Genomic DNA, 11,698 nt, shown 5'->3' on the forward strand with positions numbered 1-11,698 from the left:
AAACTTGCTTTGGCTCTTAACACACTTGTCTAAAATTAGCACTTGGATGAATTTTGGCATTGGCCATTATGAGAAATAAGTACTACTTCTCTCTTTTGCGAGGTACTTCTTGGATATTATGCTAACTCTGAACCCATTTCTCAATAGTTTAGTGGGAAAATAAATCTCAGCCATCAACCGTGCTACTTGTAAGGGTCACACCAAAATCAGAGAGGCTTACATTGTTTTCAGGTAAATGCAGAAAGACTCCCAATTGTCAACTGTCATGGTACCCTGTGGTCCTAAACTAGGACCTTGAAGACCGATGTCTCTCTCCTTTGCAGGGTACAGAAATCCTGACTGTGGCGGTGAGCCACCCTCCCTGGACACACCCTAAAGCCTTCTTCTGAGCCCTTGCTATCACGCTGGGGCTCTGCCATGGGACTGCTGAGGCTCACCAGCCTCTCTCCTATTCCCTTTGAGAATATTCCCATGCTTGCTTCAGAAACTCTTCCCCGCCCCTGCCCCCATGCCACCATTCTCACTTGCCAGAAATCTACACTTTTTAATGGAAATGAGGGTTAGAAAGAGTGGGGAATCAGACCAAAGAAAAGGGTTAAAACTGACCCTCAGTACCTTCTCAACACCAACCTGGCTAGTGAGTAAACTGCCAATAAGTATTTTACAGTGGGGAAGCGGAGCAATTAAGAGCCTCCTCTCCCAGGCTGGGTGATAGATTTACCTCCTTGGACAATTCTCTGTGTGTGACATCATTATCCCCATTTCAAAGATGAGATAACTATAGCCCAGGGAAGTTCACCAAACACATAAAATCACATGGCTACTTAGAAGTCAAGCTCAGGATTTGAACCCATTTTTGCTGACCTCACTATCATACAGCCTCAGTGGAATTCTTGGAGAGTTGAACCATCACCCTGTACAACCTCTACTTTTACCCAAGCTTTCCTTTTTGTTTAAACAATATTCCAAAATCAGCCAATGAAAATCTCTGATGGCAATTGAAGCTATTCAATCTGGGATTATTTTAAAGTAGAATAAAATGCTACAATGCAGATGCCCAATTATTCCACCTAAAAAAAATCCAGGGCTTCCCTGGTGGCGCAGTGGTTGAGAATCTGCCTGCCAATGCAGGGGACACGGGTTCGAGCCCTGGTCTGGGAGGATCCCACATGCCGCGGAGCAACTGGGCCCGTGAGCCACAACTACTGAGCCTGCGCGTCTGGAGCCTGTGCTCCGCAACAAGAGAGGCCGTGATAGTGAGAGGCCCGCGCACCGCGATGAAGAGTGGCCCCCGCTTGCCGCAACTAGAGAGGGCCCTCGCACAGAAACGAAGACCCAACACAGCCATAAATAAATAAATTAATTAATTAAAAAAAAATCCAACCAGGCCTGGCCCCAAATCACCATAGTCTAAAGTTTCCTGAAATTAGGAATTCCCTGGCGGTCCAGTGGTTACAACTCTTTGCTTTCACTGCCAAGCGTGCAGGTTCAATCCCTAGTTGGGGAGATAAGGTCCCACAAGCCACATAGATAGATAGATAGATAGATAGGTAAAGTTTCTTGAAATTAAAATGCTGAGCCTGAAAATATTGGAATAGTCGTAATCTACACTGGACATCAAATCCTTCCCCCAAATAGATAGGAGTTTCCACTTGACCTGAGAGCCAATCCGACCACTCGAGTTCTTTGGTTTTGGGGGGTTTTTTGGTCTAGGAATGACTAGGTCAACCTCAGCATTGGGGAGATGTGCCTTTTACTTTTATAGTCTTCCCTATAATTACAGGCACCCTAGAAGTGCAAAAAGAGCACTGGTCAATGTAATTCAAATTAGCTGTTCTGAAATCTCAGTTTTTTCATCTATAAAAGGATCAAATTAGATTATATAGTCTCCTATATTATCTCCAGTTCCAGTTAAATAGATGTTTTTAAATCAATGCATGGAAAACCTGGCATCTTCTCTACCCCATCTGTGTTCCCTAACAGAATGACACTTTTAACAAGTGTCTAAACCAGAAACCTGGAGCTATACCTGCCTCCTCTTCCCTCACCTTCATCTCTCACCTCACCAACATCCTAATCCCCAGCACACACATTCAATATCAATCATCATTCCCACGTTTATACCTCCAGCCCAAATCTTCCCTCTGAACACCAGACAGATATCCAGTGCCCTCTTGATATCTCTGCCCATACGGCCAATAGGCATTTCAAGGTAGCATTGCCGAAAGTGAGCTTTTAATGTTATCCCAAACCTGTTCCAAACCCCATTAATTAGTTGCTCAGGCCAAAAAGATTCGTGTCATCCTCAATTCCTCTCTCTCACTCCCATATCCATCACAAAAACAATTCTATTTGCTCCACTTTGAAAATATATCCAGAATTCTGTCACCTCTTTTCATCCCCACTGCTACCCCCAATCCAAGTCTCTCTCACCTCTTGTTCCCCTTTCTGCTACTCCAAACACAGCAGCCAGATTGACTCTTTGAAATATGAGATCATGTCATGCTTCAGCTCAAAATCCTTCATTAACTTCTTATCTAAAACTTAAAGCTAAAGTCCTTACCATGACCTACAAGGCCATATGTTGTCCAGTCTTCTTACCTGCTACTTTACTACCTTACTAGGGTTCTCCAGAGAAACATAACCAGTAGGAGGTTTTATATACATACATACTGGCAGACAGAGAGAGAGAAAGAGAGAGATGTATTTCAAGGAATTGAGGAATCGGCTCATATGATTGTGCAGGCTAGAAAATTTGAAATTTGTAGAGGAAGCTGGCAGGCTGGAAACTCTTGGGCAGAAGTTGATACTGCAGTCTTGAGGCAGAATTTCTTCTTACTCAAGGTGTCTTAGTTCAGGCTGCTGTAACAGAATGCCAAAGACCAGGTGGCTTATGAACAACAGAAAATTATTCTTCACAGTTCTGGAGGCTGGAAGTCCAAGATCAAGACACCAGCAGATTCAGTGTCTGGTGAGAGCCTGCTTCCTGGTTCACAGTCAGCCAGCCTGTCTTCTCGCTGTGTCGTCACAGGACAGAAGGGACAGGGGAGCTCTCTGAGGTCTCTCTCTCTTTTTTTTTTTTTTTTAATTTATTTTATTTATTTATTTTTGGCTGCGTTGGGTCTTCGTTGCTGCGCGCGGGCTTTCTCTAGCTGCAGTGAGCGGGGGCTGCTCTTCGTTGCGGTGCACAGGCTTCTTATTGCAGCGGCTTCTCTTGTTGCGGAGCACGGGCTCTAGGCGCACGGGCTTCAGTATTTGCAGCACGTGGGCTCAGTAGTTGTGGCTCGAGGGCTTAGTTGCTCGGAGGCACGTGGGATCTTCACGGATCAGGGCTCGAACCCGTGTCCCCTGCACTGGCAGGTGGATTCTTAACCACTGCGCCACCACGGAAGTCCCGTGAGGTCTCTTTATAAGGTACTGATTTCCTTCATGAGGGCTTCACCTTTATGACCTAATCACCTTCCAAAGGCCCCAGGTTATAATGGCCAACGTCAACTTCAACATTAGTTGTTTTGAAACGTCTGGTATAGAACTGCAAGTGTGTTAGAGTGATAAATTAAGTGTGTTCCTTTAAATAAGGAATTTTGGAGGCAGCGTCCACAGAAAGAGTTCATTGGAACAGGAGTAACTGATAGAGACAAGATCCCCTGGGGCATAATCGTTACACCCCACTTGCAGACTCCTTGAAATGAACCCACTGAAGGCTCTTCACTAGAAGACCGGACTCCCCCTGCTGAGAGCTGTTCTAGACGGACAGCTGCTGGAGGCTCTGTCAGAGTAGAGGGCGACTTCCGCTCACAACCTGTGGCAGGACCAGAGACCACAGTTTGTGCTGAGATGCCTCCTTCCCAGACTTCTCCTTGGAGTGGTTCTTAACCCCCTTTCCTATTTTTCCTACTTTGACTAACCTGTGTTTTGTGCAAAAACCAAGTGATTTGTGAATTGAATATTGGCTACATTTTGTATAGCTCCAATGTCATGATTCTTCGCTGGACCCTGAGACAAACACCACACTTCCAAATACCATTACATTGGAGCTTAGGTTGCAACTTGTGAACCTCGGAGGGACACAAACATTCAGTCTATAGCACAGAGAAAGCTTGGTTTTGCTTTCAAAGCCTTGCAATGGATGCAGTAAAGCCCGTCCACATTATCAAGAATAATTTCCTTTTATTTAAAGACTGCTGATTGTAGATGTTAACCACATCTACAAAATACCTTCACAGCTACACCTAGATTAGTGTTTGATTGAATAACTTGGGAACTGTAGCCTAACCATGTTGACCTATAAAACTAACCATCACAATACCCTCACCCTCTTGCAATTAACTCCAGCCACACTAGTCCCTTTTTTTAAAAATTTATTTTATTTATTTATTTTTAGCTACATTTGGTCTTCGTTGCTGCATGCGGGCTTTCTCTAGTTGTGGTGAGTGGGGGCTACTCTTCGTTGCGGTGCGCAGGCTTCTTATTGCGGTGGCTTCTCTTATTGTGGAGCACGTGCAGGCTTCAGTAGTTGTGGCACATGGGCTCAGTAGTTGTGGCTCGCAGGCTCTAGAGCACAGGCTCAGTAGTTGTGGTGCACGGGCTCTAGAGCACAGGCTCAGTCGTTGTGGCACACGGGCTCTAGAGCGCAGGCTCAGTAGTTGTGGCGCACGGGCTTAGTTGTTCCCTGGAATGTGGGATCTTCCCGGACCAAGGCACAAACCCATGTCTCCTGCATTGGCAGGCGGATTCTTAACCACTGCACCACCAGGGAAGCCCCACACTAGTCCCTTGATGTTTCTCAACCCACCAGACATGCTCCCATTTCAAGACCTTTGTACACTACTCTTTTCTCTCCAGAACCTTTTCCTCCAGATATCCACATAGCTAGCTCCCTCTTAAGTCTTTTTCCTTAGGTCTTTTCAGAATTTCTCACTCCATATCTAAAACTGCAACCCTGCCTACACAGCCTACACACATTTCCATTTCTCCCTCTGTTCTCTAAACTTCTCCCTGGCACTTATCATTATGGAGCATGCTACATATGTTGCTTACTTATGCTCTTTATTGTCAACATTGCCCTTAGAGCGTAAGCTTCCCAAGGGAAGAGATTTGTTTTGTTTTTAATATTTATTTATTTATTCATTCATTCATTTGGCTGCTCCGGGTCTTAGTTATGGCATGCGGGATCTTTGTTGCCACGTACGGGAGCTTCATTGCTGCACGCAGGATCTTTAGTTGCGGCATGGAGGATCTAGTTCCCTGACCAGGGATTGAACCCAGGCCCCCTGCATTGGGAGCTCGGAGTCTTAGCCACTGGACCACCAAGGAAGTCCAGGAGGTGATTTGTTTTTATGTATTTTGTTCACTGCTGTACCCTCAATGCCTGGAACAGCCCATAAAACATACCAAGTATTTGATATATATTTTTTAAATGAATGCATATTTCTTCCATGATTCTAGCTCTTAAATATCTCCTTTGCCACCACCCTCATTCAGACCACCATCATTTCTGACCTGGATTACCGAAAAGCCTCCTAACTGGTCTCCCTTCATCTCTTCTTAAGCTGCAATCTCCAGCTTGCAGCGTTTCTGAATCTGATGATAGCAGTCTCCCGCTCAAAACCTTTTACTAGCCCTCACTGTTGTTAAGACTCTGAGAGATTAAACCTTCGCTGTGTCTCTATCTTCTCTCTACCCCACACTCTGTGCTCCAAGACAGAACTTCCTATTCCTTGAATGTGCCATGATCTCTCACCTCCTGGTACCCATACACCTGGCTTCCTATATCTGGAACATTCGTATCCCCTTCATCATCCAGCTAACCCCTTCTCACCCTTAGGTCCCATTTATGGCTCACCTTCCACACCCATCTTCAGGACTAGATGATTTGCCCTTCCTGTGAGCTCACTTAGCTCCTTATATTTAGGACGGTCACAGCACTTTGTACCAGGTGGTACAGTAAAAGGGCAAGAGATTTTTATATTCCCAAGAAAATGGGTAGCCAAACCACAAGTCAATCACTATAATTAACCTGACAGTAAGAGATGAAAGACAGGATGGCAAACGGGGATGGGGAAAGAGTTCACTGAATATTTTTATGATGGAAGAGATCAAAGAACAGTTGAAAGCAAAAAAGACAGGTCCTATAACAGGAAGAGTGTAATTAATAGGGAAAGAAGAATAATGAGAGGAACAAGGAACGAATGGTTGAGAAGCAAATTATAGAGAGCAGGACCCTTTCTTTGCTACTGCAGGGAAAGAAGCAGGATTGATGTGTAGAGATGAAGCGAGGGGTTTTATAAACCAAAAATAAGCTGAGGCTCTATATGAGGTGTGAATTGGGGGTTTGTTTGGTTGGATATACACTAGGTTTGGAAACCTCAAGATAAAGTTTATATGACCTTTAAGACTACCTAATACTGCTTTATCAATTTGGCAGTACACAGAATCCTTGATGGTGAACTAATGAACCCCTCCAGAAAGGGGGAAAAAAAGTATTTATTTGAAAAGATTATATTCTTAAACTTCTACTTGGCAGATTACTATAGTTAGACTAAACAAACTGTGGATTAAAACAATGTGCACAGATTCCATAACTTCCTCATTTTATGGCCTCCAAAGAAATAATGGCTTAGTGTTGACCTTTCTTTACACCATGATATACCAGCTACCCATCATCAATTACAATATCATATCAACTCTTCTGAACTCTACAGTGTGCAAGTGACATTCACAGAATGGCTCTGCTCAGAAGGTAAAGTCCAACTCGGATGATACCTCTGCCAATGTTCTCTCCACATTCTCCTTTTCCTTCCCTTTCTTTTGCTATGTAAATGCTATGATTAATATTACCATCATTATTATCTGTGTTCCAAATTATAAATCTGCTAGTTATGCTATTCCATCTTTTTCCCTTTCTGGTTATTATTACCTGTGTAAAAATCATTACATTTCTAAAATTGGCAGTCAGAGGGGTGGCTCTCAAGAGGGATATTAATTTAAAAGAAAAAAAAAGTAGACAAAATTCAAAAAATATTTCAGTTTAATAAGAATCTAAATGTTATAGATGGTATTAGTTTAGTCAAGAAAATTTTTCCAAAAGCAACTCAACCTAAAATGTAATGCAAAGAGAAATTAATGATAAACTTGATGTGCCGTCATTCATATCAGTAGGAAAAAACTGATGTAACTTGTGATCAGAGTAAACTAAACGTTTTTATTTGTTGCGAAAATTTGTTGAAATGAAGCCAATGATGTCATGAAGACATGCAAACAAAACTCGTCAACACTTAAAAAAAAAAAGAAAGCAAGGGGGTAGAGTCTATGTTTCTAGCATTTGTTGAGAAGGTTGAACCTGTATTTGAGGAATATGAACATTCTCACCCCAAGGTAACAAAAAAAATAATAAAAGGTAGTTTTCCAAGTGATCTCAGTCTGAATGAAATTTCTCAGCATCCAAATTATTTGAGCATAATGTGAACTAAGTAACATTAACAAAGTGATTTTCACTTTCTCAAAGTTTCTTAATTCTTGGATAATACAGATATCCCAGAAGGTAAAAGAATCTAGATCCTGCTATAAAATTTTTAATTGCCTTTTAGAAGTATATCAGTAGTATATGAATTTGCATGGTGTGAGTCCTCTGGTCTGGCCCACTATGAGCAAGTGAAATATTGAACTTAGAGGCATTCAACCTGAAAACAGATTCCTGATGTTGCAGCCAGCATGAGGTCTGATCTAAATCACCTATGTTAATATTTAAATATTTAAATGTCTCCATATAAACATCACTGCAAACCTGCATGCAGACTGATATAGTCAAGTACTCTTTTTTTATAAATACACTCAGGGTTAAAACTAAAGAGCCAATTATACTCTCTCCAATGCAATATAGTATAGCGTAGGTCAGGATGCCTCAACCTTGGTACAACTGACACTTGGGGCTGGATAATTCTTTCCTTCAATGCACAGGGCTGTCTGTGGATTGTAAGATGTTTAGCAGCATCCCTGGCCTTTACCCACTAGATGCCACTGGCATGCCTGAGGTGTGACAACCAATAATGTCTCCAGTCATGGCAAATTGTTTCCTTTGGGGCAAAAGTATCCTTGGTTGAGAACTATTTGGCTGGTTGGTTTTAACTTAGTTGGTCTAAGTTAAAAGTTGGGGCTCTGCAATCTGACTTCCTGAATCCTAACTCAACCTCTTACTGGCTATGTGACTTTAGCAAGTTACTTCACTTTTCTTTCCATCAGTTTCTTCATCTATACAATGCTCATTCTAGTAGGACCTACCTCAAATATTTCCTGTGAGGATTAAGTAAGTTGTTACATAAAGCCCTTATATCAGTCTATGGCATATAGTAAGCACTTAATAAATTTAAGCTATTACTTTTATTATTATTTGGTTTATATAACCATTTACTACTTGCAAATCTACTTCATATACATGCTTTCTTATTTGAGTCTCATATCCCCCTTGTGTGTGGGTATGTGAGGAAGGTTGAACTTGTGATGTGTTGGTAAAGGTCTGTGTTGGGTAAAAGCATTTTACCCAGAAGCATTTACTTTTATCATTATTTTCCAGATAAGAAAAGTGAGACATAGAAAAAATAAAAAGAATTGCTTGAAGTCATGCCACTTTTTGTGTGTGTGTGGTAAAATATACATAATATAATGTTTACTACTTTAATCATTTTTATTTGTATTTTATTTTATTTTATTTTATTTTTTAAAATCTTTTCAATGTCGTGCGGCATGTGGGATCTTAGTTCCCAGACCAGGGATCCATCCTGCCCCCTGCATTGGAAGCATGGAGTCTTAACCATTGGACCACCAGGGAAGTCCCTTAACCACTTTTAAAAGTAGAGTTTAATGGCATTAAGTATATTCATGTTGTTGTGGAACCATCACCACCATTCATCTCCATAGCTGTTTTTAAACTAAAGTATAGTTGATTGCGATATTGTGTTAGTTTCAAGTATACAACAAAGAGATCCAGTTATACATATTTTTTCAGATTACTTTCTGTTATAGCTTATTATAAGATATTGAATGTAGTTCCCTGTGCTATACAGTAAATCCTTATGTTTATCTATTTTATATATAGTAGTGTGTACTATCAAACTCATACTCCTAATTTATCCCTCCCTGTCCTTTCCCCTTTGGTAACCAAAAGTTTATTTTCTATATCTGTGAGTCTGTTTCTGTTTTGCAACTAAATTCATTTGTATTATTTTTAGATTCCACATATAAGTGATATCACATAATATTTGTCTTTCTCTGTTTGACGTAATTCACTTAGTATGATATCCTCCAGGTCCTCCATGTTGCTGCAAATGGCAACATTTCATTAGTTTTTATGGCTGAGTAATATTCCATTGTATATATTTAGCACGTCTTCTGGGAATAGGCCCTTTATCTAAATTCTTTAGGCAGCTTGTGGGGAAGTAAAAAGAAAGAATTCCCAAGTCTTCTGTTTCTTAAAAATAATCAGCCTAAATTAATCTTCATGCCAAGGAGACACATTTTGGGGTGGAAAATTTTGTTCCCTTATGTATGCATATATCACATTTTGTTTATCCATTTATCCATCGATGAACACTTAAGTTGTTTCCACTTTTGAGGTATTGGAAGTCACACCCCTTGTAAGTGAATACTTCTGGCTCTTGGTCTAATGCTCTTTTCCAAATTATCACAAAGGGAACTGATATAACTTATAATCTCCCCCAAACACAAGAGGTTTTCAGGGAAATAGGCATCTCATGTAAAATGATTAGCAAATTGAGACTGATACTGAGCTTTTATGAATAAATCAATCAAACTAAGCTTGGTTAGTCCATGCTTTAAGATTCCTTAAGATAATATCTCTACTTTCTTCTTTTTCTGCATTAAAAAACAAAACAAAACCAAAAACATTTCACAGAGAGATACCAAGCGACCATTAGCTGATGCAGTATCTCTAGGATTATTTCTAGAGGTAAAACTTCATGGTTGTGGACAAAGAATTGTTGCCTGCCATTTCGTAAACAATGAATGTTGCTCTCCATCAAGCCATCAGCCACTGCAGCTGCCCAACCATGCACCTTGAGGGGAATTCAGGATACAGAAAGACAGGACACTGGCCCAGAATAGTTAAGATGCATATCAAAGGAATAATGTCAAGGAGCCTGATTCTTGCATCTTCCCATACATAGAAAAGCACTAAAATTATTAACTTGAGATGTCTGTTTTTTGTGATTAGCAATAAACTTTGATGTTCGACTACATTTTCTTCCCAGCAAAAACTACTATATATCCTGGCTCTGAAACCACAGAAATGCATCTCAGGGTGGGGGGGTGGGGTGTGGCTCGGAGGAGCTCTGGCTCTTTTTGTCTCAGCATAGAAAGAATTCAGCAAGAGGCAAAGTGATAGATAAGAAGTGATTTATTAGAATAGGACACTTGTGAGGCTTACAAACAAACAGGCAGGCAAGCAAGCATTAGTGGGTTACATTTTTGTAATCAAAGGAGAAGGCAGGCAGGGGCGGGGGGTGGGGGGGGGAGACCATCTTCTTCCTCCTTCTTTGAGTCTTCCATCAACTCCTCCTACCTGTTGGGTGGGGGAGTTTTTGGCACTATGTGGCCCATCCAGGACTGTCATGGTGCCTATGGAAAAATTATTTCAGGTCTCAGTATAATGACAGTCTTTCACTTTGAAGTGTCACCTTTCCCAAATTACTGCTTTTTATGTGTGAAGAGAGCATGTCCTAGGGAGTCATTAACTTGTTGACATTCACTGGGCGGGATGTAGGCCTTATTTTTCCACTATTGTTTTATCGTCTTCAGGCATGACTCATGCCTCCATTGCATGGTTTTGTTGCTAAGCAAGCCTGTCTGGCTTTGCTGCTAAGCGATTTGCTCTGTGTCACAAGTCAAGCAAGCCCACAAAGTTTCAAGATTTTCCCATTGCTTTCTTGAGTGATCGTTAACTTACTGTGGTTTCCCAAAGCCCCCTAAAGTTCCCTCTCTATCTACAGTCCCCTAGTGGGACTTCTAAACTAAATTTTTTTTTTTTTTTTTTGGCTGCACCATGCAACATGCGGGATCTTAGTTCCCCGACCAGGGATTGAACCTGCGCCCTCGGCAGTGAAAGCACAGAGTCCTAACCACTGGACTGCCAGGGAATTCCCTAAACTAACTATTTGATTATCCTACTCTATCCCTATCAGCTCCTCCTTTACCTCTTTGGAGCAGTACACTGTCTGAGAGGGTATAACATCAGGCTATAGTCCTCAGTGAGGCCACCAAATAAAACATAATTCTCATTTTTTAGGTTGTGCATCTTTTTTTCAGTTGCCATGGTGAAACAGAGAACAGAACTGCTTCTCAGAAAGTAAGTCCATATTATGCCAGAGAGCTGCTTAAGAAGGATAAAAGGTGCTAATGTTTCTCCTGAATTTAAAAAAGTGAGTTTTTTTATTAGCAGAATAAAAAGAATTGGTCCTAATTAACTTTGGGCAAATAAATCAGAGTATTGATTTCCCTACAGTAATAAATATTGATCTTTTTTAAAATAAATTTATTTTATTTTATTTTTTTTTATTTTTGGCTGTGTTGGGTCTTTGTTACTGCGTGTGGGTTTTTCTCTTGTTGCGGAGAGCAGGAGCTACTCTTTGTTGCGGTGTGCGGGCCTCTCATTTTGGTGGCTTCTATTGTTGCGGAGCACGGGCTC

The sequence above is a fragment of the Balaenoptera musculus genome, chromosome 5, assembly GCF_009873245.2.
Source record: "Balaenoptera musculus isolate JJ_BM4_2016_0621 chromosome 5, mBalMus1.pri.v3, whole genome shotgun sequence".
NCBI classification, from domain to species: Eukaryota; Metazoa; Chordata; class Mammalia; order Artiodactyla; family Balaenopteridae; genus Balaenoptera; species Balaenoptera musculus.